Here is a 26,830-nt window from a genome sequence, read left to right on the forward strand (position 1 = left end):
GAGGGTTATGATGTGATTGATGCGCAGTGTTGAATGGTGTCCTGATGGTTCCAAGGGTGACGCGAGGTAAGAGTCTGTAGTATGGACGGAAGGATGGACAGGGTGAAGGAAGGATGGAAAGGGTGAAGGAGGGATGGAGAACGGAGAGAGCGCCATGATGCGATGTGTGCGGGGTGTGTTTGTGGTGCTCTGGTTCCAGGGTGAGGGGTGAGGGGTGTGCGGTGTGTAAGGAAGGATGGACAGGGTGAAGGAAGGATGGAAGGGGTGAAGGAGGGATGGAGAACGGAGAGAGCGCCATGATGCGAGGTGTGTTTGAGGTGTTCTGGTTTCAATTGCGGTGCGGGATGAGGGTGTGTGCAGTGCGTATCATTGGTGTAAAGCGACATGACTGGTGTTGAGGGCCGCGAAAAGGGTCGAGTTGAAGTGCACGCGAGATACGAAGATAAAGACGAACCACGACATGTCTTGAATAATTGATCTACTCAGTGTTCAAGTCCATGGATCACTGGCGAGGCGGATCCGATTCTACTACATGATATTCAACGAGTGGCTGATTGGTGAAGAGCTACACGGATCTGGGCTCGGCGACTAACCACACCCCGAAGGAAAAAAGTTAATATGTAGCCAAATAAATAAAGTCAGATAGCAGAGGTAGTTTGGAAGTAGGTATAATTATGATAGTACGGGTAGTGTGCACGAAGAGGGGGAAGGGGAAGGAGGAGGAGGAGGAGAAAATGAGGGAGAAGAAAAAGAAGAAAAGAAAAAAACAAGAAAACGAAGATAAAGAAGAAGAAAAAGAAGTAATAGAAAAAGGAGAAAAAAAAATAAGATCGAAAAGAGGAAGAAAAGGAAGAGGTAAAAGTAAGGAAGAAAAAGTAGAAAAAAAAAAAAAAGAGGAGGAGGAGGAGGAGGAGGTGGAGGGGGAATGAAAGTTAGCAATGACATCGTACCCAGGTGGTGACTGTCATACTTCCCGTGGCTGCAGACTGGACCGTATTGCTTGGTGCCTGATCGCCTCGCTTTGGCCGCTCTTGTTAGCAAAAAAGAGAGTGCGTGGAGGGAGGCTGGCGTGGAGGTCCGGAATAATAGGCCAGGCTCGAGACAGCGACTATTGTGGTTGTGTCGCTGCAGAAGTGGCAATCACGGAGGTTCTTGATTGGTCCGACACACTGGGCTGGAGATCTGTTGACGGTATGGCTGGAGGTGGAAGTAAAGAGAAGAGGAAATGACCTACGAGTCTTGCTTGCAGTGAAGGAGAGGAAGAAATGAAGTATACGGAGAAGACCTATAATCCCTGTGGTTTTACTCTCGGTGTAGTGAGCTTGGGGGGAGGAAGGAATGAAGTATAAAGAGAAAATAACCTACGATTCATGTGTTCTTACTCGTCCTTGTAATGAAGTTGAGATGAAGAAATGAAGTTTAGAGGAGAGATAATGGCCTACGATTCCTCAGTTCTAACTCGTCCTCGTAATGAAGTTGAGAAGAAGGAATGAAGTTTAGAGGAGAGAAAATGGCTTACGATTCCTCTGTTCTAACTCGTGCTTGTAATGAAGTTGAGAGGAATGAATGAAATATAGAAGAGAGAAAATGACCTACGACTCCTCTGTTCTAACTCGTGCTTGTAATGAAGTTGAGAGGAATGAATGAAATATAGAAGAGAGAAAATGACCTACAATTCCTCTGTTCTAACTCGTCCTTGTAATGAAGTTGAGAGGAAGGAATGAAATATAGAAGAGAGAAAATGACCTACGATTCCTCTGTTCTAACTCGTCCTTGTAATGAAGTTGAGAGGAAGGAATGAAGTTTAGAGGAGAGAAAATGGCGAACGATTCCTCTGTTCTAAATCGTGCTTGTAATGAAATTGAGATGAAGGAATGAAGTTTAGAGGAGAGAAAATGGTCAACGATTCCTGTGCTTTATATTTTTGAGAAGGAAACGAAGGACAACAAGTATACCACTGCAATTTTTACTGTGATGAATGTTGAGCATCAATTAAGAAATTTTTGGGAAGTTGAAGTAATGAACAATTGTTTTTTTTTATTTACTTCCATATGGAGACATGTTTTTTTCTTTCTTGTCTTGTATAATGAGTGTAATATTGGCGTATCACTGGCAACATTTTCACTAGAAGCTTTATAACAATGATTCAAGTTTTATAACTCTTAATAAAACTTTATTATCCAATTCTTCGTGTGTGTGTGTGTGTGTGTGTGTGTGTGTGTGTGTTCCTACTTACTTCTGTTACGTAGAAAGGTCTTTATAATCTTGAGTACATGTGGCCATATAATTGTTGCCTTTAAGGATCATAGTTGTATATTGAACATTTTGAAAGAGAGAAAAAAACTCCTCCCCCCCCCCCCCCACACACACACACATGCCCACGCAGGTATAACCAGTTAGCGGAAGTGAGCGGACAGGTGAGGCGTGTTATTTTGCCCAGTTATTATATTCAACAATGGATGGGCAAACATAAATCTTCTCAAAAGTAGTTTTCTAACGGTATGGGCGGCTGTTTTTATGAAAGGAAGTAGAAGCCAGTGCCTAAGCCTGAACCAGTGCCCGTGCCAGAGCCTAAGCCTGAACCAGTTCCCGTGCCTGAGCCTGAGCCTGAACCAGTTCCCGTGCCTGAGCCTGAGCCTGAACCAGTTCCCGTGCCTGAGCCTGAGCCTGAACCAGTTCCCGTGCCTGAGCCTGAGCCTGAACCAGTTCCCGTGCCAGAGCCTGAGCTTGAACCAGTGCCCGTGCCAGAGCCTGAGCCTGAACCAGTTCCCGTGCCAGAGCCTGTGCCTGAACCAGTGACCGTGCCAGAGCCTGTGTCTGAACCAGTGCCCGTGCCAGAGTATGAGCCTGAACCAGTCCGTTAAAACACTCTGAGTGGCACACACACACACACACACACACACACACACACACACACACACACACACACACACACACACACACGAAAGACTGAGTCCGCTAAAATACACTGACTGGCACACACAAACACCGCCTGGCACGGGCACTGGTTCAGGCTCAGGCTCTGGCACGGGCACTGGTTCAGGCTCAGGCTCTGGCACGGGAACTGGTTCAGGTTCAGGGTCTGGCACGGGAACTGGTTCAGGCTCAGGCTCTGGCACGGGCACTGGATCAGGCTCAGGCTCTGGCACAGGCACTGGTTCAGGCTCAGGCTCTGGCACGGGCACTGGTTCAGGCTCAGGCTCTGGCACGGGCACTGGATCAGGCTCAGGCTCTGGCACGGGAACTGGTTCAGGTTCAGGCTCTGGCACGGGCACTGGTTCAGGCTCAGGCTCTAACACAGGCACTGGTTCAGGCTCAGGCTCTGTCACGGGCACTGGTTCAGGCTCAGGCTCTGGCACGGGCACTGGTTCAGGCTCAGGCTCTGTCACGGGCACTGGTTCAGGCTCAGGCTCTGGGACGGGCACTGGTTCAGGCTCAGGCTCTGGCACGGGCACTGGTTCAGGCTCAAGCTCTGGCACGGGCACTGGTTCAACTCAGGATCTGGCACGGGCACTGGTTCAGGCTCAGGCTCTGGCATGGGAACTGGTTCAGGTTCAGGCTCTGGCACAGGCACTGGTTCAGGCTCAGGCTCTGGCACGGGCACTGGTTCAGGCTCAGGCTCTGGTACGGGCACTGGTTCAGGCTCAGGCTCTGGCACGGGCACTGGTTCAGGCTCAGGCTCTAGCACAGGCACTGGTTCAGGCTCAGGCTCTGGCACGGGCACTGGTTCAGGCTCAGGCTCTAGCACAGGCACTGGTTCAGGCTCAGGCTCAGGCACGGGCACTGGTTCAGGCTCAGGCTCTGGCACGGGCACTGGTTCAGGCTCAGGCTCTAGCAAAGGCACTGGTTCAGGCTCAGGCTCTGGCACGGGCACTGGTTCAGGCTCAGGCTCTGGCACAGGCACTGGTTCAGGCTCAGGCTCTGGCACGGGCACTGGTTCAGGCTCAGGCTCTGGCACGGGCACTGGTTCAGGCTCAGGCTCTGGCACGGGCACTGGTTCAGGCTCAGGCTCAGGCACGGGCACTGGTTCAGGCTCAGGCTCTGGCACGGGCACTGGTTCAGGCTCAGGCTCTAGCACGGGCACTGGTTCAGGCTCAGGCTCTAGCACGGGCACTGGTTCAGGCTCAGGCTCAGGCACGGGCACTGGTTCAGGCTCAGGCTCTAGCACGGGCACTGGTTCAGGCTCAGGCTCTGGCACGGGCACTGGTTCAGGCTCAGGCTCTAGCACGGGCACTGGTTCAGGCTCAGGCTCTAGCACAGGCACTGGTTCAGGCTCAGGCTCTGGCACGGGCACTGGTTCAGGCTCAGGCTCTGGCACGGGCACTGGTTCAGGCTCAGGCTCTGGCACGGGCACTGGCTCAGGCTAAGGCTCTGGCACGGGCACTGGTTCAGGCTCAGACTCAGACACAGGCACTGGTTAAGGCTCACGCTCTGGCACAGGCACTGGTTCAGGCTCAGGCTCTGGCACGGGCACTGGCTCAGGCTCAGGCTCTGGCACGGGCACTGGTTCAGGCTCAGACTCAGACACAGGCACTGGTTAAGGCTCACGCTCTGGCACAGGCACTGGTTCAGGCTCAGGCTCTGGCACGGGCACTGGTTCAGGCTCACGCTCTGGCCCGGGCACTGGTTCAGGCTCACGCTCTGGCACGGGCACTGGTTCAGGCTCAGGCTCTGGCACGGGCACTGGTTCAGGCTCAGGCTCTGGCACGGGCACTGGTTCAGGCTCAGGCTCTGGCACGGGCACTGGTTCAGGCTCAGGCTCTGGCACGGGCACTGGTTCAGGCTCTAGCACGTGCACTGGTTCAGGATCAGGCTCTGGCACGGGCACTGGTTCAGGCTCAGGCTCTGGCACGGGCACTGGTTCAGGCTCAGGCTCTGGCACGGGCACTGGTTCAGGCTCAGGCTCTGGCACGTACACTGGTTCAGGCTCAGGCTCTGGCACGTGCACTGGTTCAGGCTCAGGCTCTGGCACGTACACTGGTTCAGGCTCAGGCTCTGGCACGGGCACTGGTTCAGGCTCAGGCTCTGGCACGGGCACTGGTTCAGGCTCAGGCTCTGGCACGTACACTGGTTCAGGCTCAGGCTCTGGCACGGGCACTGGTTCAGGCTCAGCCTCTGGCACGTACACTGGTTCAGGCTCAGGCTCTGTCACGGGCACTGGTTCAGGCTCAGGCTCTGGCACGGGCACTGGTTCAGGCTCAGGCTCTGTCACGGGCACTGGTTCAGGCTCAGGCTCTGGGACGGGCACTGGTTCAGGTTCAGGCTCTGGCACGGGCACTGGTTCAGGCTCAAGCTCTGGCACGGGCACTGGTTCAACTCAGGATCTGGCACGGGCACTGGTTCAGGCTCAGGCTCTGGCACGGGAACTGGTTCAGGTTCAGGCTCTGGCACGGGCACTGGTTCAGGCTCAGGCTCTGGCACGGGCACTGGTTCAGGCTCAGGCTCTGGCACGGGTACTGGTTCAGGCTCAGGCTCTGGCACAGGCACTGGTTCAGGCTCAGGCTCTGGCACGGGCACTGGTTCAGGCTCAGGCTCTGGTACGGGCACTGGTTCAGGCTCAGGCTCTGGCACGGGCACTGGTTCAGGCTCAGGCTCTAGCACAGGCACTGGTTCAGGCTCAGGCTCTGGCACGGGCACTGGTTCAGGCTCAGGCTCTAGCACAGGCACTGGTTCAGGCTCAGGCTCAGGCACGGGCACTGGTTCAGGCTCAGGCTCTGGCACGGGCACTGGTTCAGGCTCAGGCTCTAGCAAAGGCACTGGTTCAGGCTCAGGCTCTGGCACGGGCACTGGTTCAGGCTCAGGCTCTGGCTCTGGCACTGGTTCAGGCTCAGGCTCTGGCACGGGCACTGGTTCAGGCTCAGGCTCTGGCACGGGCACTGGTTCAGGCTCAGGCTCTGGCACAGGCACTGGTTCAGGCTCAGGCTCAGGCACGGGCACTGGTTCAGGCTCAGGCTCTGGCACGGGCACTGGTTCAGGCTCAGGCTCTAGCACGGGCACTGGTTCAGGCTCAGGCTCTCGCACGGGCACTGGTTCAGGCTCAGGCTCAGGCACGGGCACTGGTTCAGGCTCAGGCTCTAGCACGGGCACTGGTTCAGGCTCAGGCTCTGGCACGGGCACTGGTTCAGGCTCAGGCTCTAGCACGGGCACTGGTTCAGGCTCAGGCTCTAGCACAGGCACTGGTTCAGGCTCAGGCTCTGGCACGGGCACTGGTTCAGGCTCAGGCTCTGGCACGGGCACTGGTTCAGGCTCAGGCTCTGGCACTGGCACTGGCTCAGGCTAAGGCTCTGGCACGGGCACTGGTTCAGGCTCAGACTCAGACACAGGCACTGGTTAAGGCTCACGCTCTGGCACGGGCACTGGTTCAGGCTCAGGCTCTGGCAGGTGCACTGGCTCTCAGGCTCAGGCTAAGGCTCACGCTCTGGCACAGGCACTGGTTCAGGCTCAGACTCAGACATAGGCACTGGTTCAGGCTCACGCTCTGGCCCGGGCACTGGTTCAGGCTCACGCTCTGGCACGGGCACTGGTTCAGGCTCAGGCTCTGGCACGGGCACTGGTTCAGGCTCAGGCTCTGGCACGGGCACTGGTTCAGGCTCAGGCTCTGGCACGGGCACTGGTTCAGGCTCAGGCTCTGGCACGGGCACTGGTTCAGGCTCTAGCACGTGCACTGGTTCAGGCTCAGGCTCTGGCACGGGCACTGGTTCAGGCTCAGGCTCTGGCACGGGCACTGGTTCAGGCTCAGGCTCTGGCACGGGCACTGGTTCAGGCTCAGGCTCTGGCACGTACACTGGTTCAGGCTCAGGCTCTGGCACGTGCACTGGTTCAGGCTCAGGCTCTGGCACGTACACTGGTTCAGGCTCAGGCTCTGGCACGGGCACTGGTTCAGGCTCAGGCTCTGGCACGGGCACTGGTTCAGGCTCAGGCTCTGGCACGTACACTGGTTCAGGCTCAGGCTCTGGCACGGGCACTGGTTCAGGCTCAGGCTCTGGCACGTACACTGGTTCAGGCTCAGGCTCTGGCACGGGCACTGGTTCAGGCTCAGGCTCTGGCACGTACACTGGTTCAGGCTCAGGCTCTGGCACGTACACTGGTTCAGGCTCAGGCTCTGGCACGGGCACTGGTTCAGGCTCAGGCTTTGGCACGGGCACTGGTTCAGGCTCAGGCTCTGGCACGGGCACTGGTTCAGGGCGTGTGATTAACAGGCGTGTTGTTTACTGGCGTCTATTTGGCGGGTATTTAATTCAGCATGTCTAGAAGACGATTCCGAGGTGAAGGAGTCCTCTTCCGGGAAGGAGTCGCCGGCCAACACCTCTGCTGGGCTAGGGCCGGCAACCTTCTCCTCTTCGGGCCCCGCGCAAGAGACATCCTCGTCCGCCTCAAGGTTTCGATTGAAAACTCGAGACGCCGCAAACGTTAGCTGGAATATTGGGCCACAGAAACACAAGACCGAGTCCGTTAAAACACACTGACACACACACACACACACACACACACACACACACACACACACACACACACACACACACACACACACACAACTTAAATTCATAACAAAAACTGGGCCCAAATCCCACATACAGACATAGGTCAAAGTTATGAATAAACAACAACAACAACAACAACAACAACAACAACAACAACACTCAGATATAAGATAATAGGCTACACTTTTTTGGGGGAGGGGGAGGGGGGAGAAAAAGGATGGGGGGAGCAGGGTCAATCATACTCACTCTGGCCTACTCTAGATTCTAAAGGCAGATTAGTTTAAACGTCGCATTACTATTTATTTACAGTTATGTGGCTAGTTTGGCTTCGGTAGTTCTTGGGGGATAGAGTTAGAAGTGTTGGAAATCCACAGAGTAAAGTCGACGTATTACAAACTTACTCGTAAAGGAAAGGGATATAAAAAAAATCAATATAACCAGCTGACCACGCCTTCAAAAACGGGTTAAAATAGACAAATCGCCCACACTATTGTTAATGAAGACTATGATAAAACAGTACTTTCCTATGCATACAAACCGAGTCATATCTTTCTTTTATATTTAGATTTTTTCGAGCTATACATTCTTTCCCTTCAAGGTAAGTCCATAGTTTTAAACGTCTCAGACTGCCGCCCATTGCGACTATTTCCCAAGGCAAGAGAACAGATTAACCGGGTGTTCATGGCTAGCAGTTTCCCAGTTCAAGGTGCAGAATTCGTGTAAAATAATCGCCAGTATCACAAAACAGTCCGCGAAAACACCAGCAACTTCCACGAGAAGCCACAGAGAAGATTAAACGGCTGTTCATTAATTAAGGGTGGGCGAGAACCGACTCTAGAAACGATTCCTTAGATAATAATGCGCAAGAGACTCGATTTTCAACCCTGGGAAATCGATTCCTCTGTATTTCACCTTACGCAGTTCCTTTCCCATCCCTCCCCAAGCTCTTGTTCTGTCCTCTTACACCTCACAGTTCGCCCTCATCCTCACTCTATTTGGTTATTCCTCTCCCCCTAACACACCCTCGCGTATATGTTCTTTCCTCCTTCTCCTACTACTATATATTTTATACTACTCTTCCACAGAAGAGAGACATAAGATGGCGGAATTGCTGCGTGGAAATTCACCATTTTAAGGAAACAATGGCGGAGTTCCTTCTCTTCACTCAATCTTTCACGTCCATCTCAAAACTTACAAGCACTGCAACAACCGCTGTCACCACTTAGTTCATCGATTTTAATATTCCAGCTAACGTTTGCGGCGTCTCAAGTTTTCAATCGAAACCTTGAGGCGGACGAGGATGTTTCTTGCGCGGGGCCCGAAGAGGAGGAGACTGCCGGCCCTAGCCCAGCAGAGGTGCAGACCGGCGACACCTTCACGGAAGAGGCCTCCTCCACCTCGGCATCGTCCCCGAGACATTCCGAATTAAATACCCGCCAAATAGACGCCCGTAAACAACACGCCCGTTAATCACACGGCCTGAACCAGTGCCCGTGCCAGAGCCTGAGCCTGAACCACTGCCCGTGCCAGAGCCTGAGCCTGAACCAGTGCCCGTGCCAGAGCCTGGGCCTGAACCAGTGCACGTGCCAGAGCCTGAGCCTGAACCAGTGCCCGTGCCAGAGCCTAAGCCTGAACCAGTGCCCGTGCCCGTGCCAGAGCCTGAGCCTGAACCAGTGCCCGTGCCAGAGCCTGAGCCTGAACCAGTGCCCGTGCCAGAGCCTGAGCCTGAACCAGTGCCCGTGCCAGAGCCTGAGCCTGAACCAGTGCCCGTGCCTGAGCCTGAACCAGTGCCCGTGCCAGAGCCGGAACCTGAACCAGTGCCCATGCCAGAGCCTGAGCCTGAATAAGTGCCCGTGCCAGAGCCTGAGCCTGAACCAGTGCCCGTGCCAGAGCCTGAGCCTGAACCAGTGCCCGTGCCAGAGCCTGAGCCTGAACCAGTGCCCGTGCCAGAGCCTGAGCCTGAACCAGTGCCCGTGCCAGAGCCTGAGCCTGAACCAGTGCCCGTGCCTGAGCCTGAGCCTGAACCAGTGCCCGTGCCTGAGCCTGAGCCTGTACCAGTGCCCGTGCCAGAGCCTGAGCCTGAGCCAGTGCCCGTGCCTGAGCCTGAACCAGTGCCCGTGCCTGAGCCTGAGCCTGTACCAGTGCCCGTGCCAGAGCCTGAGCCTGAGCCAGTGCCCGTGCCTGAGCCTGAACCAGTGCCCGTGCCAGAGCCTGAGCCTGAACCAGTGCCCGTGCCTGAGCCTGAGCCTGTACCAGTGCCCGTGCCAGAGCCTGAGCCTGAACCAGTGCCCGTGCCTGATCCTGGGCCTGAACCAGTGCCCGTGCCAGAGCCTGAGCCTGAACCAGTGCCCGTGCCAGAGCCTGGGCCTGAACCAGTGCATGTGCCAGAGCCTGAGCCTGAACCAGTGCCCGTGCCAGAGCCTGAGCCTGAGCCTGAACCAGTGCCCGTGCCAGAGCCTGAGCCTGAGCCTGAACCAGTGCCCGTGCCAGAGCCTGAGCCTGAACCAGTGCCCGTGCCAGAGCCTGAGCCTAAACCAGTGCTCGTGCCTGAGCCTTAGCCTGAACCAGTGCCCGTGCCAGAGCTTGAGCCTGAACCAGTGCCCGTGCCAGAGCCTGAGCCTGAGCCAGTGCCTGTGCCAGAGCCTGTGCCTGAGCCTGAGCCTGAACCAGTGCCCGTGCCAGAGCCTGAGCCTGAGCCAGTGCCCGTGCCAGAGCCTGAGCCTGAGCCAGTGCCTGTGCCAGAGCCTGTGCCTGAGCCTGAGCCTGAACCAGTGCCTGTGCCAGAGCCTGTGCCTGAGCCTGAGCCTGAACCAGTGCCTGTGCCAGAGCCTGAGCCTGAGCCTGAGCCTGAACCAGTGCCTGTGCCAGAGCCTGTGCCTGAGCCTGAGCCTGAACCAATGCCCGTGCCTTAGCCTGAGCCTGAACCAGTGCCCGTGCCTGAGCCTGAGCCTGAACCAGTGCCTGTGCCAGAGCCTGAGCCTGAGCCTGAGCCTGAACCAGTGCCTGTGCCAGAGCCTGTGCCTGAGCCTGAGCCTGAACCAGTGCCCGTGCCTGAGTCTGAGCCTGAACCAGTGCCCGTGCCTGAGCCTGAGCCTGAACCAGTGCCCGTGCCTTAGCCTGAGCCTGAACCAGTGCCCGTGCCTTAGCCTGAGCCTGAACCAGTGCCCGTGCCTGAGTCTGAGCCTGAACCAGTGCCCGTGCCTTAGCCTGAGCCTGAACCAGTGCCCGTGCCTTAGCCTGAGCCTGAACCAGTGCCCGTGCCTGAGTCTGAGCCTGAACCAGTGCCCGTGCCAGAGTCTGAGCCTGAACCAGTGCCCGTGCCTTAGTCTGAGCCTGAACCAGTGCCCGTGCCTTAGCCTGAGCCTGAACCAGTGCCCGTGCCTTAGCCTGAGCCTGAACCAGTGCCCGTGCCTGAGCCTGAGCCTGAACCAGTGCCCGTGCCAGAGTCTGAGCCTGAACCAGTGCCCGTGCCAGAGCCTGAGCCTGAACCAGTGCCCGTGCCAGAGTCTGAGCCTGAACCAGTGCCCGTGCCAGAGTCTGAGCCTGAACCAGTGCCCGTGCCTGAGCCTGAGCCTGAACCAGTGCCCGTGCCAGAGTCTGAGCCTGAACCAGTGCCCGTGCCTTAGCCTGAGCCTGAACCAGTGCCCGTGCCTTAGCCTGAGCCTAAACCAGTGCCCGTGCCTTAGCCTGAGCCTGAACCAGTGCCCGTGCCAGAGTCTGAGCCTGAACCAGTGCCCGTGCCTTAGCCTGAGCCTGAACCAGTGCCCGTGCCAGAGTCTGAGCCTGAACCAGTGCCCGTGCCAGATCCTGAGCCTGAGCCTGAACCAGTGCCCGTGCCAGAGCCTGAGCCTGAGCCTGAACCAGTGCCCGTGCCAGAGCCTGAGCCTGAACCAGTGCCCGTGCCAGAGCCTGAGCCTGAACCAGTGCCCGTGCCAGAGCCTGAGCCTGAACCAGTGCCCGTGCCAGAGCCTGAGCCTGAACCAGTGCCCGTGCCAGAGCCTGAGCCTGAACCAGTGCCCGTGCCAGAGCCTGAGCCTGAACCAGTGCCCGTGCCAGAGCCTGAGCCTGAACCAGTGCCCGTGCCAGAGCCTGAGCCTAAACCAGTGCTCGTGCCTGAGCCTTAGCCTGAACCAGTGCCCGTGCCAGAGCTTGAGCCTGAACCAGTGCCCGTGCCAGAGCCTGAGCCTGAGCCTGAACCAGTGCCCGTGCCAGAGCCTGAGCCTGAGCCTGAACCAGTGCCCGTGCCAGAGCCTGAGCCTGAACCAGTGCCCGTGCCAGAGCCTGAGCCTGAGCCTGAACCAGTGCCCGTGCCAGAGCCTGAGCCTGAGCCTGAACCAGTGCCCGTGCCAGAGCCTGAGCCTGAACCAGTGCCCGTGCCAGAGCCTGAGTCTGAGCCTGAACCAGTGCCCGTGCCAGAGCCTGAGCCTGAGCCTGAACCAGTGCCCGTGCCAGAGCCTGAGCCTGAGCCTGAACCAGTGCCCGTGCCAGAGCCTGAGCCTGAACCAGTGCCCGTGCCAGAGCCTGAGCCTGAACCAGTGCCCGTGCCAGAGCCTGAGCCTAAACCAGTGCTCGTGCCTGAGCCTTAGCCTGAACCAGTGCCCGTGCCTGAGCCTTAGCCTGAACCAGTGCCCGTGCCAGAGCCTGAGCCTGAACCAGTGCTCGTGCCTGAGCCTTAGCCTGAACCAGTGCCCGTGCCAGAGCTTGAGCCTGAACCAGTGCCCGTGCCAGAGCCTGAGCCTGAGCCAGTGCCTGTGCCAGAGCCTGTGCCTGAGCCTGAGCCTGAACCAGTGCCCGTGCCAGAGCCTGAGCCTGAGCCAGTGCCCGTGCCAGAGCCTGAGCCTGAGCCAGTGCCTGTGCCAGAGCCTGTGCCTGAGCCTGAGCCTGAACCAGTGCCTGTGCCAGAGCCTGTGCCTGAGCCTGAGCCTGAACCAGTGCCTGTGCCAGAGCCTGTGCCTGAGCCTGAACCAGTGCCTGTGCCAGAGCCTGTGCCTGAGCCTGAGCCTGAACCAGTGCCTGTGCCAGAGCCTGTGCCTGAGCCTGAGCCTGAACCAGTGCCTGTGCCAGAGCCTGTGCCTGAGCCTGAGCCTGAACCAGTGCCTGTGCCAGAGCCTGTGCCTGAGCCTGAGCCTGAACCAGTGCCCGTGCCAGAGCCTGAGCCTGAACCAGTGCCTGTGCCAGAGCCTGTGCCTGAGCCTGAGCCTGAACCAATGCCCGTGCCTTAGCCTGAGCCTGAACCAGTGCCCGTGCCTGAGTCTGAGCCTGAACCAGTGCCCGTGCCTTAGCCTGAGCCTGAACCAGTGCCCGTGCCTTAGCCTGAGCCTGAACCAGTGCCCGTGCCTTAGCCTGAGCCTGAACCAGTGCCCGTGCCTTAGCCTGAGCCTGAACCAGTGCCCGTGCCTTAGCCTGAGCCTGAACCAGTGCCCGTGCCAGAGTCTGAGCCTGAACCAGTGCCCGTGCCTTAGCCTGAGCCTGAACCAGTGCCCGTGCCTGAGTCTGAGCCTGAACCAGTGCCCGTGCCTGAGTCTGAGCCTGAACCAGTGCCCGTGCCTGAGTCTGAGCCTGAACCAGTGCCCGTGCCTTAGCCTGAGCCTGAACCAGTGCCCGTGCCAGAGTCTGAGCCTGAACCAGTGCCCGTGCCTTAGCCTGAGCCTGAACCAGTGCCCGTGCCTGAGTCTGAGCCTGAACCAGTGCCCGTGCCAGAGTCTGAGCCTGAACCAGTGCCCGTGCCTTAGCCTGAGCCTGAACCAGTGCCCGTGCCAGAGTCTGAGCCTGAACCAGTGCCCGTGCCAGAGTCTGAGCCTGAACCAGTGCCCGTGCCTGAGTCTGAGCCTGAACCAGTGCCCGTGCCAGAGTCTGAGCCTGAACCAGTGCCCGTGCCAGAGCCTGAGCCTGAACCAGTGCCCGTGCCTGAGTCTGAGCCTGAACCAGTGCCCGTTCCAGAGTCTGAGCCTGAACCAGTGCTCGTGCCTGAGTCTGAGCCTGAACCAGTGCCCGTTCCAGAGTCTGAGCCTGAACCAGTGCCCGTGCCAGAGCCTGAGCCTGAACCAGTGCCCGTGCTAGAGCTTGAGCCTGAACCGATGCCCGTGCCAGAGCCTGAGCCTGAACCAGTGCCCGTGCCAGAGCCTGAGCCTGAACCAGTGCCCGTGCCAGAGCCTGAGCCTGAACCAGTGCCCGTGCCAGAGCCTGAGCCTGAACCAGTGCCCGTGCCTGAGCCTGAACCAGTGCCCGTGCCAGAGCCTGAGCCTGAACCAGTGCCCGTGCCTGAGCCTGAACCTGAACCAGTGCCCGTGCCAGAGCCTGAGCCTGAACCAGTGCCCGTGCTAGAGCCTGAGCCTGAACCAGTGCCCGTGCCAGAGCCTGAGCCTGAACCAGTGCCTGTACTAGAGCTTGAGCCTGAACCAGTGCCCGTGCCAGAGCCTGAGCCTGAAACAGTGCCTGTGCTAGAGCTTGAGCCTGAACCGATGCCCTTGCCTGAGCCTGAGCCAGAATAAGTGTCCGTGCCAGAACCTGAGCCTGAACCAGTGCCCGTGCCAGAACCTGAGCCTGAACCAGTTCCCGTGCCAGAACCTGAGCCTGAATCAGTGCCCTTGCCAGAGCCAGAGCCTGAACCAGTGCCCGTGCCAGAGCCTGAGCCTGAACCAGTGCCCGTGCCAATGCCTGAACCATTGCCCGTGCCAGAGCCTGAGCCTGAACCAGTTCCCGTGCCAGAGTCCGTTGAAACACACTGACTGGTACAAACAAACACAAGACTGAGTCCGTAAAAACACACTGACACACAAACACAAGACTGAGTCTGTTAAAACACACTGACAGGCACACACACAAAAACAAGACTGAGTCTGTTAAAACACACTGACACACACACAAACACAAGACTGAGTCTGTTAAAACACACTGACACACACACAAACACAAGACTGAGTTTGTTAAAATACACTGACAGGCACACACACAAATACAAGACTGAGTCTGTTAAAACACACTGACACACAAACACAAACACAAGACTGAGTCTGTTAAAACACACTGACAGGCACACACACAAACACAAGACTGAGTCTGTTAAAACACACTGACACACACACAAACACAAGACTGAGTTTGTTAAAATACACTGACAGGCACACACACAAACACAAGACTGAGTCTGTTAAAACACACTGACACACAAACACAAACACAAGACTGAGTCTGTTAAAATACACTGACACACACACAAACACAAGACTGAGTTTGTTAAAACACACTGACAGGCACACACAAACACAAGAATGAGGCTGTTAAAACACACCGACCCACAAACACATATACAAAACTGAGTCTGTTAAAACACACTGACACACAAACACAAATAGAAGACTGAGTCTGTTAAAACACGCTGACTGGCACATACACACAAACACAAGACTAAGTCTGTTAAAACAGACTGATTGGCACACACACACACACAAACACACACACACACACACACACACACACACACACACACACACACACACGACTGAGTCCGTTAAAACACAATGACTGGCAAACACAAACAAAAGACCGAGTCCCTCAAAACACAGTGACTGACACACACACAAACACAGCCTGAGCCTGAACCAGTGTTCGTGCGAGAGCCTGAGCCTGAACCAGTGTTCGTGCGAGAGCCTGAGCCTGAACCAGTGCCCGTGCCTGAGCCTAAGCCTGAACCAGTGTTCGTGCGAGAGCCTGAGCCTGAACCAGTGCCCGTGCCTGAGCCTGAGCCTGAACCAGTGCCCGTGCCTGAGCCTGAACCAGTGCCCGTGCCTGAGCCTGAACCAGTGTCCGTGCCTGAGCCTGAACCAGTGTCCATGCCCGAGCCTGAGGCTGAACCAGCGCCCGTGCCAGAGTCTGAGCCTGAACCAGTGTCCGTGCCTGAGCCTGAGCCTGAACCAGTGCCCGTGCCAGAGCCTGAGCCTGAACCAGCGCCCGTGTCAAAGCCTGAGCCAGAACCAGTGCTTGTGCCCGTGCCAGAGCTTGAGCCTGAACCAGTGCTCTTACCTGAGCCTGAGCCTGAACCTGAACCAGTGCCCGTGCCTGAACCTGCGCCTGAACCAGTGCCCGTGCCTGAGCCTAAAGCCTGAACCAGTGCCCGTGCCAGAACCTGAGCCTAAATCATTGCCCTTGCCAGAGACTGAGCCTGAACCAGTGCCCGTGCCAATGCCTGAATAAGTGCCCCTGCCAGAGCCTGAGCCTGAACCAGTGCCTATGTCAAAGCCTGAGCTTGAACCAGTGTCTGTGTCAAAGCCTGAGCCTGAACCAGTGCCCGTGCCCGTGCCAGAGCCTGAGCCTGAACCAGTGCCCGTGCCAATGCCTGAATAAGTGCCCCTGCCAGAGCCTGAGCCTGAACCAGTGCCTATGTCAAAGCCTGAGCTTGAACCAGTGCCTGTGTCAAAGCCAGAGCCTGAACCAGTGCCCGTGCCCGTGCCAGAGCCTGAGCCTGAACCAGTGCCCGTGACAGAGTCTGAGCCTGAACCAGAACCCTTGCCAGAGCCTGAGCCTGAACCAGTACCCTTGCCTGAGCCTGCGCCTGAACCAGTAGCCGTGCCAGAGCCTGAGCCTGAACCAGTGCCCGTGCCCGTGCCAGAGCCTGAGCCTGAACCAGTGCCCGTGACAGAGTCTGAGCCTGAACCAAAACCCTTGCCTGAGCCTGAGCCTGAACCAGTAGCCGTGCCAGAGCATGAGCCTGGACCAGTCCCTGTGCCTGAGCCTGAACCTGAACCATTGCACGTGCCAGAGCCTGAGCCTAAACAAGCGCCCGTGCCAGAGCCTGAACAAGTGCCCGTGCCTGAGCCTGAGCCTGAGCCAGTGCCCGTGCCAGAGCCTGAGCTTGAACCAGTGCCCGTCCCTAGGGCTGAGCCTGAACAAGTGCCCGTGCCAGAGCCTTAGGCTGAAGACTCTGCCCGTACCTGAGTCTGAGCCTGAACCAATGCCCGTGCCAGAGCCTGAGCCTGAACCAGTGCCCGTGCCTGAGTCTGAGCCTGAACCAGTGCACGTGCCAAAGCCTGAGCCTGAACCAGTGCCCGTGCCAGAACCTGAGCCTGAACCAGTGCCCGTGTCTGAGCCTGAGCCTGAACCAGTGCCCATGCCAGAACCTGAGCCATAACCAGTGCCCGTGTCTGAGCCTGAGCCTGAATCAGTGCCTGTGCCAGAGCCTGAACCTGAACCAATGCCCGTGCCAGAACCATGACCCTGCACTTGCAACTTTTCCACAACATAAGAAAAAAAACATTTATCAGAAAGTGGAGCAATGCCGCTGTAAAGGGTTATGACCATGGAGGTATTATGGGAGGAGCCGCCATGACGTCACGAACGCGAAGCCAACGCGCTATTGGTCCGCTGTCTCCCACCCCCTTTAGACTCAAAACATATATCAGCTGATCCAGTGGACGCATTGAAAGTGCATACAATCCCTGCCTTTTCTGAGTGTGGTAGGAACAACCCTCACGTAACTATTGCTTAATGACACTTTCATAAGCAGGTTTGGGTGGGAGAGGGATTTAGTTGTATTAGTGAGCTCTGATCTCCGTCCAAGAGCACAGTGTAGTCAAGCTAGAAATCGAGCAAATAGGGTACTGGGATTTATTTCTGGGAGCGTAAGCTACAGAAGCCTCGAAGTCTTCTTCAAAGTATATTTAGTATTAGTTAGACCTCATCTTGACTATGCGGTTCAGTTCTGGTCACCTTACTATAGAATGGATATCAAAATGTTAGAATTGGTGCAGAGGAGGATGACTAAGATGATTCAGGGCTGAGAAACTTGCCATACAAGGAAAGACTCAAACTGTCAAACTTGCATTCTCTAGAAAGGCGAAAGGTGCGTGGAGACATGATCGAGGTTTATAAATGGATGAAGGGCTTTAATAAGGGAGACATTCATAAGGTTTTGTTGGTAAGAGAACCGGGTAGGACACGAAGTAATGGGTTTAAACTGGATACATTCAGATTCAACAGGGACAGAGGCAAAAATTGGTTTACTAACAGAGTGGTGGATGAGTGGAATAGGCTTAGCAGTCATGTGGTGAGTGCCAATACAATTGTCACATTAAAAAATAGATTAGATAAATTCATGGACAGCGATATTAGGTGGGGTTAGATACACAGGAGCTTAGGTTCAAAGGAGCTGCCTTGTACAGGCCTACCGGCCTCTTGTAGACTCCTACGTTCTTATGTTCTTATGTTCATATGGCCGTACGAAAAGGGAGCGTAGTGGTTCTACATCATTTCACAGGTGAGTTGAGAACTTTATAACCAGATAGGGCTATATATGATAGAAATCTGCAGTTCTGTTGTACACTGACATTGAGGTTACCAGGCGGTTGCCAGGGTACCTGTCCTCGACCCGGGCTGAGCTGTATGCCATACTTGAGGCTCTCCACACTGTAGCAGCTTTCCGCAAAGATGTATACTTGTTTGTCGATAGCCAGGTTGCATTACATAAACTTGTGTCATCCTCCCCTACAGACTGTGATCTTGTAACTAAGTGCCTGACTGCCCCCGTGCCCTTGAGGCCGCAGGTGCCACAGTGCCCTCCCATGTGGGCAGCCAGCACAATGAAAAGACAGACTGCCTTGGTCGACGTGCCCTTCAGGATGACACAGTGGACCCTGGCACTGACTATACGCTTAGTTATGTTAAGAATATAATTAGGGATTATTTCCATAATAACATTGCTACCCAACTCAGACACTGCTGTGACAATGGCAGCACCAGCAGCCTCCATTATGCAAGTGTCTCCCACCACTGTGTTTACCCCTATGGGCGACAGTGCACCTCGCGATGTAGTAGGAATGCGCCTTAGGCTAGGCTATAGGTACTACTGGGTGGTTAGTATCTCCCTTGTGCCTTCTGCACTCAGGCCGAGGGGCCACACACTGCAACACTATGTCATGGAATGCCGCGGCCCTTTCATTGCTTTTTTTTTTAGCCAAGAGACTGCCTTGACCTTAAGGCTGGGATCACACGAGCCACTTTTAGTGGTCAGTGGCCGCCACAAAAAGTGGCCACCACAAAAAATGGTCACTACGAAAAATGGTGGGTAGGTGCACCATTCACACGAGCCACTCGGTGGCAGCCACTAATGAGGTCAGCACGTGGCGTTATGGATCTCGTAGAGGCAGCAGCTGTCTGTGCTCTCTTGGTAAAAAGCGCTGAAGAAAGTACTGCCATGGGTTCACCCCATATATACTTAGCAACAGACTACTGCGTGTAGTATTCCACACATCATTTACAGAGCTAAAAGAACACGATATTTTTTTTACGACTTCAGGAGGTCACAGGATAGGTTTAATCATCTTATGACAATAACTGGTCCACGTATAACACGGCAGGACATCAACACGAGGAATTGTGACCCAGTAGAAGAGAGACTTGCGGCAATTTTAATATAAGACTGAACATGAAGAATATTAAGTCACATTAAATGTAGTTTATTGACAATTCAGCAGTCTTTGCGGTTACCTAACTGTGAGGGCAACTACCAACTTAGCGGGCGAACGACCGGGGCACTCCTGCCGCCCGCCCGCATCTTGCCGTTCGAAGCGGTTCAACTACCGAGGCGCAGCGAACCACCTGTTTCACTCCCGCTGCTCGTTCGCCTGACGCCGTTCGACGCCTCGGTCGACTGAATCACCGAGGCTTCTCAACCCGCTATGGGAGGCAACTTGGTGGCCGCCAGCGCCTTCCGCATCAGACAGCGACCGAGCCTCGCCCTGAACACTTGCTTCTACTAAAGCTCCAGCCCTGGTCTCACTCGGGCTAACTCAGATACCGTGAACTCGTTCAGGGTGCCTTACCTCTCCCCTCTCCACGCCCTGGACTCCCGTTACTGCTGTGAACCTGACGCCCCTTTTTTCTCCTGCGCCTCCCTCGTCCACAACGTCTACATCACTTCAAGGACGAAGCTGTGCTGCCTCGTCATTGCCACTCTGGACGAGACGCTCAGAAGAGGAAGAAGCCTAGCAACGGGTCATTGCTGAGTCCGGCGTGCTGAAGCCTTCGTGTTGGAGACTTCAGATTGTAAGGCCTGTTTTGGGGTTTTCTACTGTACTTAAAGTAAACTGGTGTCTAACCATTTATCTTGTTGTTTGTTATCCCTTCCGATTACAGCACCCAACATTGGATCCTTGACATGTGGCGACCTCGCCAGGATTGGGTCAACTGCTAATCAGGAAGGGTTGGCTTGTTTAGTCGCCTTTGCGCGCCACTTGCTGTCTGAGTGAGTGTTTAATCCTTCACCGTTCTTTTGGGCTGTTGTACGCCCACGGTGGGATTTGTTGGTGCTGCCATAGCCCTTTTTCAGCCCTTGTGCTGCCCTTATCACCCAATCACTCGTTTGAGTATTGGGTTGGCTTCTACGCCCCTTAGTACCCTTTTTGCAGGGCTTTTTCCTACTTTTTCTTGTTTCCTTTTGTGTCTTGACTCTTCACGTTTGTTTTGGTTCTGTGTTACATTTTCTTGGTCTGTTTTGTTGTTGTTGGGTTTGTACTTTTTTGCTTTGTTGTCCATATTAACCATGTCCAGCTTTGAGGTGTTTAAAGCTCAGGCTGTAGCCTTGGGGCTGGAGGGTGAGGATCTCGGTCGGAGAAGAGAAGCGTCTCCTCGCCGAGAGAGAGGAGAAGCGTCTCCTCGCCGAGAGAGAGGAAAAGCGTCTCCTCGCCGAGAGAGAGGAAAAGCGTCTCCTCGCCGAGAGAGAGGAAAAGCGTCTCCTCGCCGAGAGAGAGGAAAAGCGTCTCCTCGCCGAGAGAGAGGAAAAGCGTCTCCTCGCCGAGAGAGAGGAAATGAGTCTCCTCGCCGTGAGAGGAAAAGCGTCTCCTGGCCGAGAGGAAAAGCGTCTCCTCGCCGAGAGAGAGGAACAGCGTCTCCTCGCCGAGAGAGAGGAAAAGCGTCTCCTCGCCGAGAGAGAGGAAAAGCGTCTCCTCGCCGAGAGAGAGGAAAAGCGTCTCCTCGCCGAGAGAGAGGAAAAGCGTCTCCTCGCCGAGAGAGAGGAAAGGCGTCTCCTCGCCGAGAGAGAGGAAAGGCGTCTCCTCGCCGAGAGAGGAAAGCGTCTCGCCGAGAGAGAGGAAAGCGTCTCCTCGCCGAGAGAGAAAAGCGTCTCCTCGCCGAGAGAGAGGAAAGCGTCTCCTCGCCGAGAGAGAGGAAAGCGTCTCCTCGCCGAGAGAGAGGAAAAGCGTCTCCTCGCCGAGAGAGGAAAAGCGTCTCCTCGCCGAGAGAGGAAAAGCGTCCTCGCCGAGAGAGAGGAAAAGCGTCTCCTCGCCGAGAGCGGAAAAGCGTCGCCTCGCCGCGAGTGAGGAAAAGCGTCTCCTCGCCGAGAGAGAGGAAAAGCGTCTCCTCGCCGAGAGAGGAAAAGCGTCTCGCCGAGAGAGAGGAAAAGCGTCTCGCCGAGAGAGAGGAAAAGCGTCTCCTCGCCGAGAGAGAGGAAAGCGTCTCCTCGCCGAGAGAGAGGACAAGCGTCTCCTCGCCGAGCGAGAGGAAAGCGTCTCTCGCCGAGAGAGAGGAAAAGCGTCTCCTCGCCGAGAGAGGGAAAAGCGTCTCCTCGCCGAGAGAGAGGAAAGCGTCTCCTCGCCGAGAGAGAGGAAAGCGTCTCCTCGCCGAGAGAGAGGAAAAGCGTCTCTCGCCGAGAGAGAGGAAAGCGTCTCCTCGCCGAGAGAGAGGAAAGCGTCTCCTCGCCGAGAGAGAGGAAAAGGTCTCCTCGCCGAGAGAGAGAAAGCGTCTCCTCGCCGAGAGAGAGGAAAGCGTCTCCTGCCGAGAGAGAGGAAAGCGTCTCCTCGCCGAGAGAGAGGAAAGCGTCTCCTCGCCGAGAGAGGAAAAGCGTCTCCTCGCCGAGAGAGAGGAAAAGCGTCTCCTCGCCGAGAGAGAGGAAAAGCGTCTCCTCGCCGAGAGAGAGGAAAAGCGTCTCCTCGCCGAGAGAGAGGCAAAGCGTCTCCTCGCCGAGAGAGAGGAAAGCGTCTCCTCGCCGAGAGAGGAAAAGCGTCTCCTCGCCGAGAGAGGAAAAGCGTCTCCTGCCGAGAGAGAGAAAAGCGTCTCCTCGCCGAGAGAGAAAAGCGTCTCCTGGCCGAGAGAGGAAAAGCGTCTCCTCGCCGAGAGACAGGAAAAGCGTCTCCTCGCCGAGAGAGAGGAAAAGCGTCTCCTCGCCGAGAGAGAGGAAAAGCGTCTCCGCCGATAGAGAGAAAGCGTCTCCTGGCCGAGAGAGAGGAAAAGCGTCTCCTCGCCGAGAGAGAGGAAATGCGTCTCCTCGCCGAGAGAGACGACAAGCGTCTCCTCGCCGAGAGAGAGGAAAAGCGTCTCCTCGCCGAGAGAGAGGAAAAGCGTCTCCTGGCCGAGAGATCGGCAAAGCGTCTACTAGCCGTGAGAGAGGAGAAGCGTCTCCTGGCCGAGAGAGAGGAGAAGCGTCTCCTGGCCGAGAGAGGAAAAGCGTCTCCTGGCCGAGAGAGAGGAAAAGCGTCTCCTGGCCGAGAGAGAGGAAAAGCGTCTCCTGGCCGAGAGAGAGGAAAAGCGTCTCCTCGCCGAGAGAGAGGAAAAGCGTCTCCTCGCCGAGAGAGAGGAAAAGCGTCTCCTCGCCGAGAGAGAGGAAAAGCGTCTCCTCGCCGAGAGAGAGGAAAAGCGTCTCCTCGCCGAGAGAGAGGAAAAGCGTCTCCTCGCCGAGAGAGGAAAAGCGTCTCCTGGCCGAGAGAGGAAAAGCGTCTCCTGGCCGAGAGAGAGGAAAAGCGTCTCCTGGCCGAGAGAGGAAAAGCGTCTCCTGGCCGAGAGAGAGGAAAAGCGTCTCCTGGCCGAGAGAGGAAAAGCGTCTCCTGGCCGAGAGAGGAAAAGCGTCTCCTGGCCGAGAGAGGAAAAGCGTCTCCTGGCCGAGAGAGAGGAAAAGCGTCTCCTGGCCGAGAGAGAGGAAAAGCGTCTCCTCGCCGAGAGAGAGGAAAAGCGTCTCCTTGCCGAGAGAGAGGAAAAGCGTCTCCTTGCCGAGAGAGGAAAAGCGTCTCCTTGCCGAGAGAGAGGAAAAGCGTCTCCTTGCCGAGAGAGAGGAAAAGCGTCTCCTTGCCGAGAGAGAGGAAAAGCGTCTCCTTGCCGAGAGAGAGGAAAAGCGTCTCCTTGCCGAGAGAGAGGAAAAGCGTCTCCTGGCCGAGAGGGAGACAGAAGAGCGGGCTGCTGAGAGAGAGTTTCAACTTGCCAAGATGCAAGTGGAAAAAAAAAAATAGAACTCGCCCGTGTCGTCGCCCATGGGAAAACGGCTTCTCCTTCCTGCGAGAACGTGAGAGGACCGAAATTGCCCACCTACCAAGAGGGAGAGGACATCAACAACTACCTCATCCGTTTAGAAAGGGTGGCTGAACTATTCCGGATCGACAAGGATAGCTACGCTGCGAGGTTGGGTTGTCTCCTCACGGGTAAGGCCACTGAACTGTATTCTTCCCTGTCAGCTGATATAATCGAAGATTACGTTCTTTTGAAGAAAGCTCTCCTCACGGGCTTTAGTAAAACGGCGGAAAACTACCGTCAAGACTTCAGTCACGCCAGGATAAGAGTTGGGGAAAACTACCAGCAGTTCTCCATCCATCTGACTCGGTTGTTCCAGGCGTGGTTGGAAGCCTCTGATGTCCCCTGCACTTACGAAGAGCTCCGGGAGTTTATGCTCCTGGATCAGTTTCTAACTAATCTCACCCCAGATTTGAGGATCTTCATCAAGGAACGCCGGCCGAAACATCTTCCCGACGCAGTGAGACTTGCCGACGACTGGTCGTCTGCCCGCAATGCCTACCCTAAAGCTTCATCTCCTAATTCCCGAGACCCCTCTAAGGCTGCTTCGCCCACGAAATCTTCAGAATCCTCTCCGGGAGCCTCCTCCAAGACCTCTGCCCAGCCCAGTACAGTAACCCTGAGGTGTCACCAATGCGGGGAGGAAGGCCATCTACGTCCGCGCTGCCCGAAGAATCCCCGCGCCTTCAAAGATGTCGAACCTGCTAAACCATCATATCAGGTAGGCTTTTGCCTTAGTGACAAAAGTGTCCCGAAGTTTTCTGTTTCGGGCACTATTAACGGGTCTTGGAGCTCCAACATCATCAGGGATACTGGCTGTTCCTGTGTGATCGTCTCTGAAGACTTGCTACCTGATATAGATGTTGAGAGTTGTCCAAAGGTCTCCCTTGCTGACTACCTAGGACGAGTGGACAAGTTTCCCGTGGTGAGGTGCCACTTAAGCTGTCCCTACTTCACCGGTTGGACTGAAGTGGTACGAGCTCCTATTAAGTTTGTTGGGGCCCTCATCGGAAACGTGCCTGGGGTAAGGGATCCCCATGACCCTGACTCTTCTCAATCTCCATCTGATTCTTCCAGAACATCCTCACCTTCAAAGTTGCCGCGAGGGACTTCTACTCCTCGTGTTCCGACATCCCCGGCACCCCCTGACCCCCGGATCCCCGGACGCCATTACCACTCGTGCTGGTAGGTTGAAGAGGCTTCATCCGCTTGTCCTTCCGGAACCTCTACCTCCTTCAGTAAAGACTTCTCCCAGCTTCAAGCCTCCTGTGCCTCCTTAGCAGCGATACGGCAGAAAGCCTCATCAGGACACGTCGACAAAGCAAGGAACGGATCCTCCTTCCAGTACCTGTATCGCAACGGACATCTCTACAGGAAGTGCCTCACCTCCCCGCTTTCCAATAAGGTAGGCCAGGTATAGGAGCAGACATCCGTACTTACTGTCTTTCCTGTGATAAGTGCCAACGGATGTCGGGGAGAGGTCGTGTACGTCCTATCTCCCTCCAACCCTTACCTGTCGTTACAGAACTACTTCCCCAAATTGCCATCGACCTCGTTGGACCCTTGTCTCCACCAGCTACGGAAGAACCTCTTGTCAGCCCCATTCCCGTAGTGGAGGAGCCATCACCTGACGCCAGCTCCACAGAACTTCCCATCGATGAACCACTTATGGACGACCGGGACGTATTCTCCACCCCGCCTGGCTGTACTTCAGCGATTCAGCAGGACATCGTCCGGGTGTTGAGATAGGCCTTGGGTCTACCGGCCTACGGGTACCGTGTCGTCCATATGGCCGGGAAGGATAATGTGGTGGCCGATTTATTGAGTAGACTTCCTGCATAAGTCACTCCTGTTTCCTCGTCAGTCTCCTCCCTGTTTTAGTTTATTGGCTTATGTTCTTTTTTCTTTCCACTTGGTAGTTGTTTGTGGAATCTACCTGGACTAGATTCTTGTATGGGGGCCTGTGTGAGGGCAACTACCAACTTAGCGGGCGAACGACCGGGCACTCCTGCCGCCCGCCCGCATCTTGCCGTTCGAAGCGGTTCAACTACCGAGGCGCAGCGAATCACCTGCTTCACTCCCGCTGCTCGTTCGCCTGACGCCGTTCGACGCCTCGGTCGATTGAACCACCGAGGCTTCTCAATCCGCTATAGGAGGCAACTTGGTGGCCGCCAGCGCCTTCCTCGTCATACAGCGGCCTCGCCTCGCCCTGAACACTTGCTTCTACTAAAGCTCCACCCTGCTCTCACTCGGGCTAACTCAGATACCGTGGGCTCGTTCTGGGTGCCTTACCTCTCCCCTCTCCACGCCCTGGACTCCCGTTACTGCTGTGAACCTGACTCCCCTTTTCCGCCTGCGCCTCCCACGTCTACACCACTTCAAGGACGAAGCTGTGCTGCCTCGTCATTGCCACTGGACGAGACGCTCAGAGGAGGAAGAAGCCGAGCAACGGGTCATTGCTGTGTCCGGCGTGCTGAAGCCTTCTTGTTGGAGACTTCAGATTGTAAGGCCTGTTTTGGGGTTTTCTACTGTACTTGAAGTAAACTGGTGTCTAACCATTTATCTTGTTGTTTGTTATCCCTTCCGATTACAGCACCCAACACTGGATCCTTGACACTAACCTTTCCCCCTCTCTACTTCCGGGTAAATAAAACTACCATATTCAGTAATTAATCCGTACCACAACCAATTAATTTGCAAAACTGTGTAACGAAATGAAACATTAGTTATGAAAGCATATAAGAGCTTTTTCATTATATCCTGAACACAAGTTATTCGTGGTCATAATGACAGTTAAAATTCAGGTGTTCAAGTGTCAAGACAGAGGGAAAGCGGCGGGTGGCAGGGTGGTGGCCACCGATAGTGGCTCGTGTGCACGCTGCCATTTGAAACAACGGTATCTATCGCTGGCCACAGTGGCGTGGTCGGAAAAATGGCTCCGCCCGCCACAACTCGCCACTGTTTTGTGGCGACCACAAAAAAGTGGCCCGTGTGCATGCACCCATAGAGATGTGTGTGTTCTATTTTGACCATTATTTTGTGGCGGCCACTGACCACTAAAAAGTGGCTCGTGTGATTCCAGCCTTAATGTCGTTGATAATAGATCTATATTAAATAAATAGGAAAATATGTACTTTTCATAACTCAAAGCATCAATTCTTTTATTTTATTTTTCGTCTAGTATGCAAAAACAAGTCGTAAATTCCCTTAGTTCAGCCCAGGAGATCGCAATGTCTTGGGTCTATCTGCCGATTGTAAGCTCCGCCCACAGACGCAGTAAGCTCCGCCCACTGGCTTCACTCGCCTGTATGGGGACGGCGCGGGAGGGCGCCTCCTGTTATAATACCTCCATGGTTATGACAAACAATGCTGGAAAGCAAGAAAGGGCATCATAAGGCAAGGCATATATATCATTTGCACAGGAATAGGAATAGGAATGACTGAGGAAAGCAGAAAATACAAAACAAATCTTAGAAGCATACAAAAAAAAAGAAGACAAACATAATTAAAGTACTTAGGAAATGCAAAAGTGATGACCCTGAAGAATACTGGCAAATACTTAATGGTCAGAAAAGAGCCAGCAGATCCCCATTACATTAAATGAATTTCCGAGCATTTCAGACAGTTAGCGAGTGATGACAACATTGATAATAATGAAGTAAATATTCTAAATGATCATGATGATATGGATAATGAACGCTCACCATTACTTAATGACCCTATAACCAACGAAGTGGTTGCTAGAAATATTAAAAAAAAAAAAAATCCCCAGCATATGACATGATATTAAATGAATACATTAAAAGTACTCAGCATATTTTGCCCCCCCTATATGTTAAGCTGTTTAATAAGATTCTTGATGCTGCCATCTGAGTGGCTGGTTGGGACAATAGTGCCACTTTATAAGAATAAGGGTGACGCTCAGGATGTTAATAACTACCGGGGATCACTTTGCTTAGTTGTATGGGGAAGCTGCTTACGAGAGACTCAATGAGTACTCAAACACTAAGTTTATTATTAATAAAACACAAGCAGGTTTTAGGCATGAGTACTCTACACTGGATCATATATTTTTGCTTAAA

The 26,830-nt window shown here is 55.2% G+C and overlaps 1 long non-coding RNA gene across 1 annotated transcript; it reads left to right on the forward strand.

The window, feature by feature from the left end:
- Window positions 1-22,378: 22,378 nt before the first annotated feature.
- On the forward strand, window positions 22,379-25,310 carry LOC126991616 (uncharacterized). Its single transcript, XR_007745700.1, has 2 exons — window positions 22,379-24,153; window positions 24,274-25,310. It is a non-coding gene; the product is annotated as an uncharacterized LOC126991616 (long non-coding RNA).
- Window positions 25,311-26,830: the final 1,520 nt, after the last annotated feature.

Source organism: Eriocheir sinensis, unplaced genomic scaffold (assembly GCF_024679095.1).
Source record: "Eriocheir sinensis breed Jianghai 21 unplaced genomic scaffold, ASM2467909v1 Scaffold309, whole genome shotgun sequence".
Taxonomy (NCBI): domain Eukaryota; kingdom Metazoa; phylum Arthropoda; class Malacostraca; order Decapoda; family Varunidae; genus Eriocheir; species Eriocheir sinensis.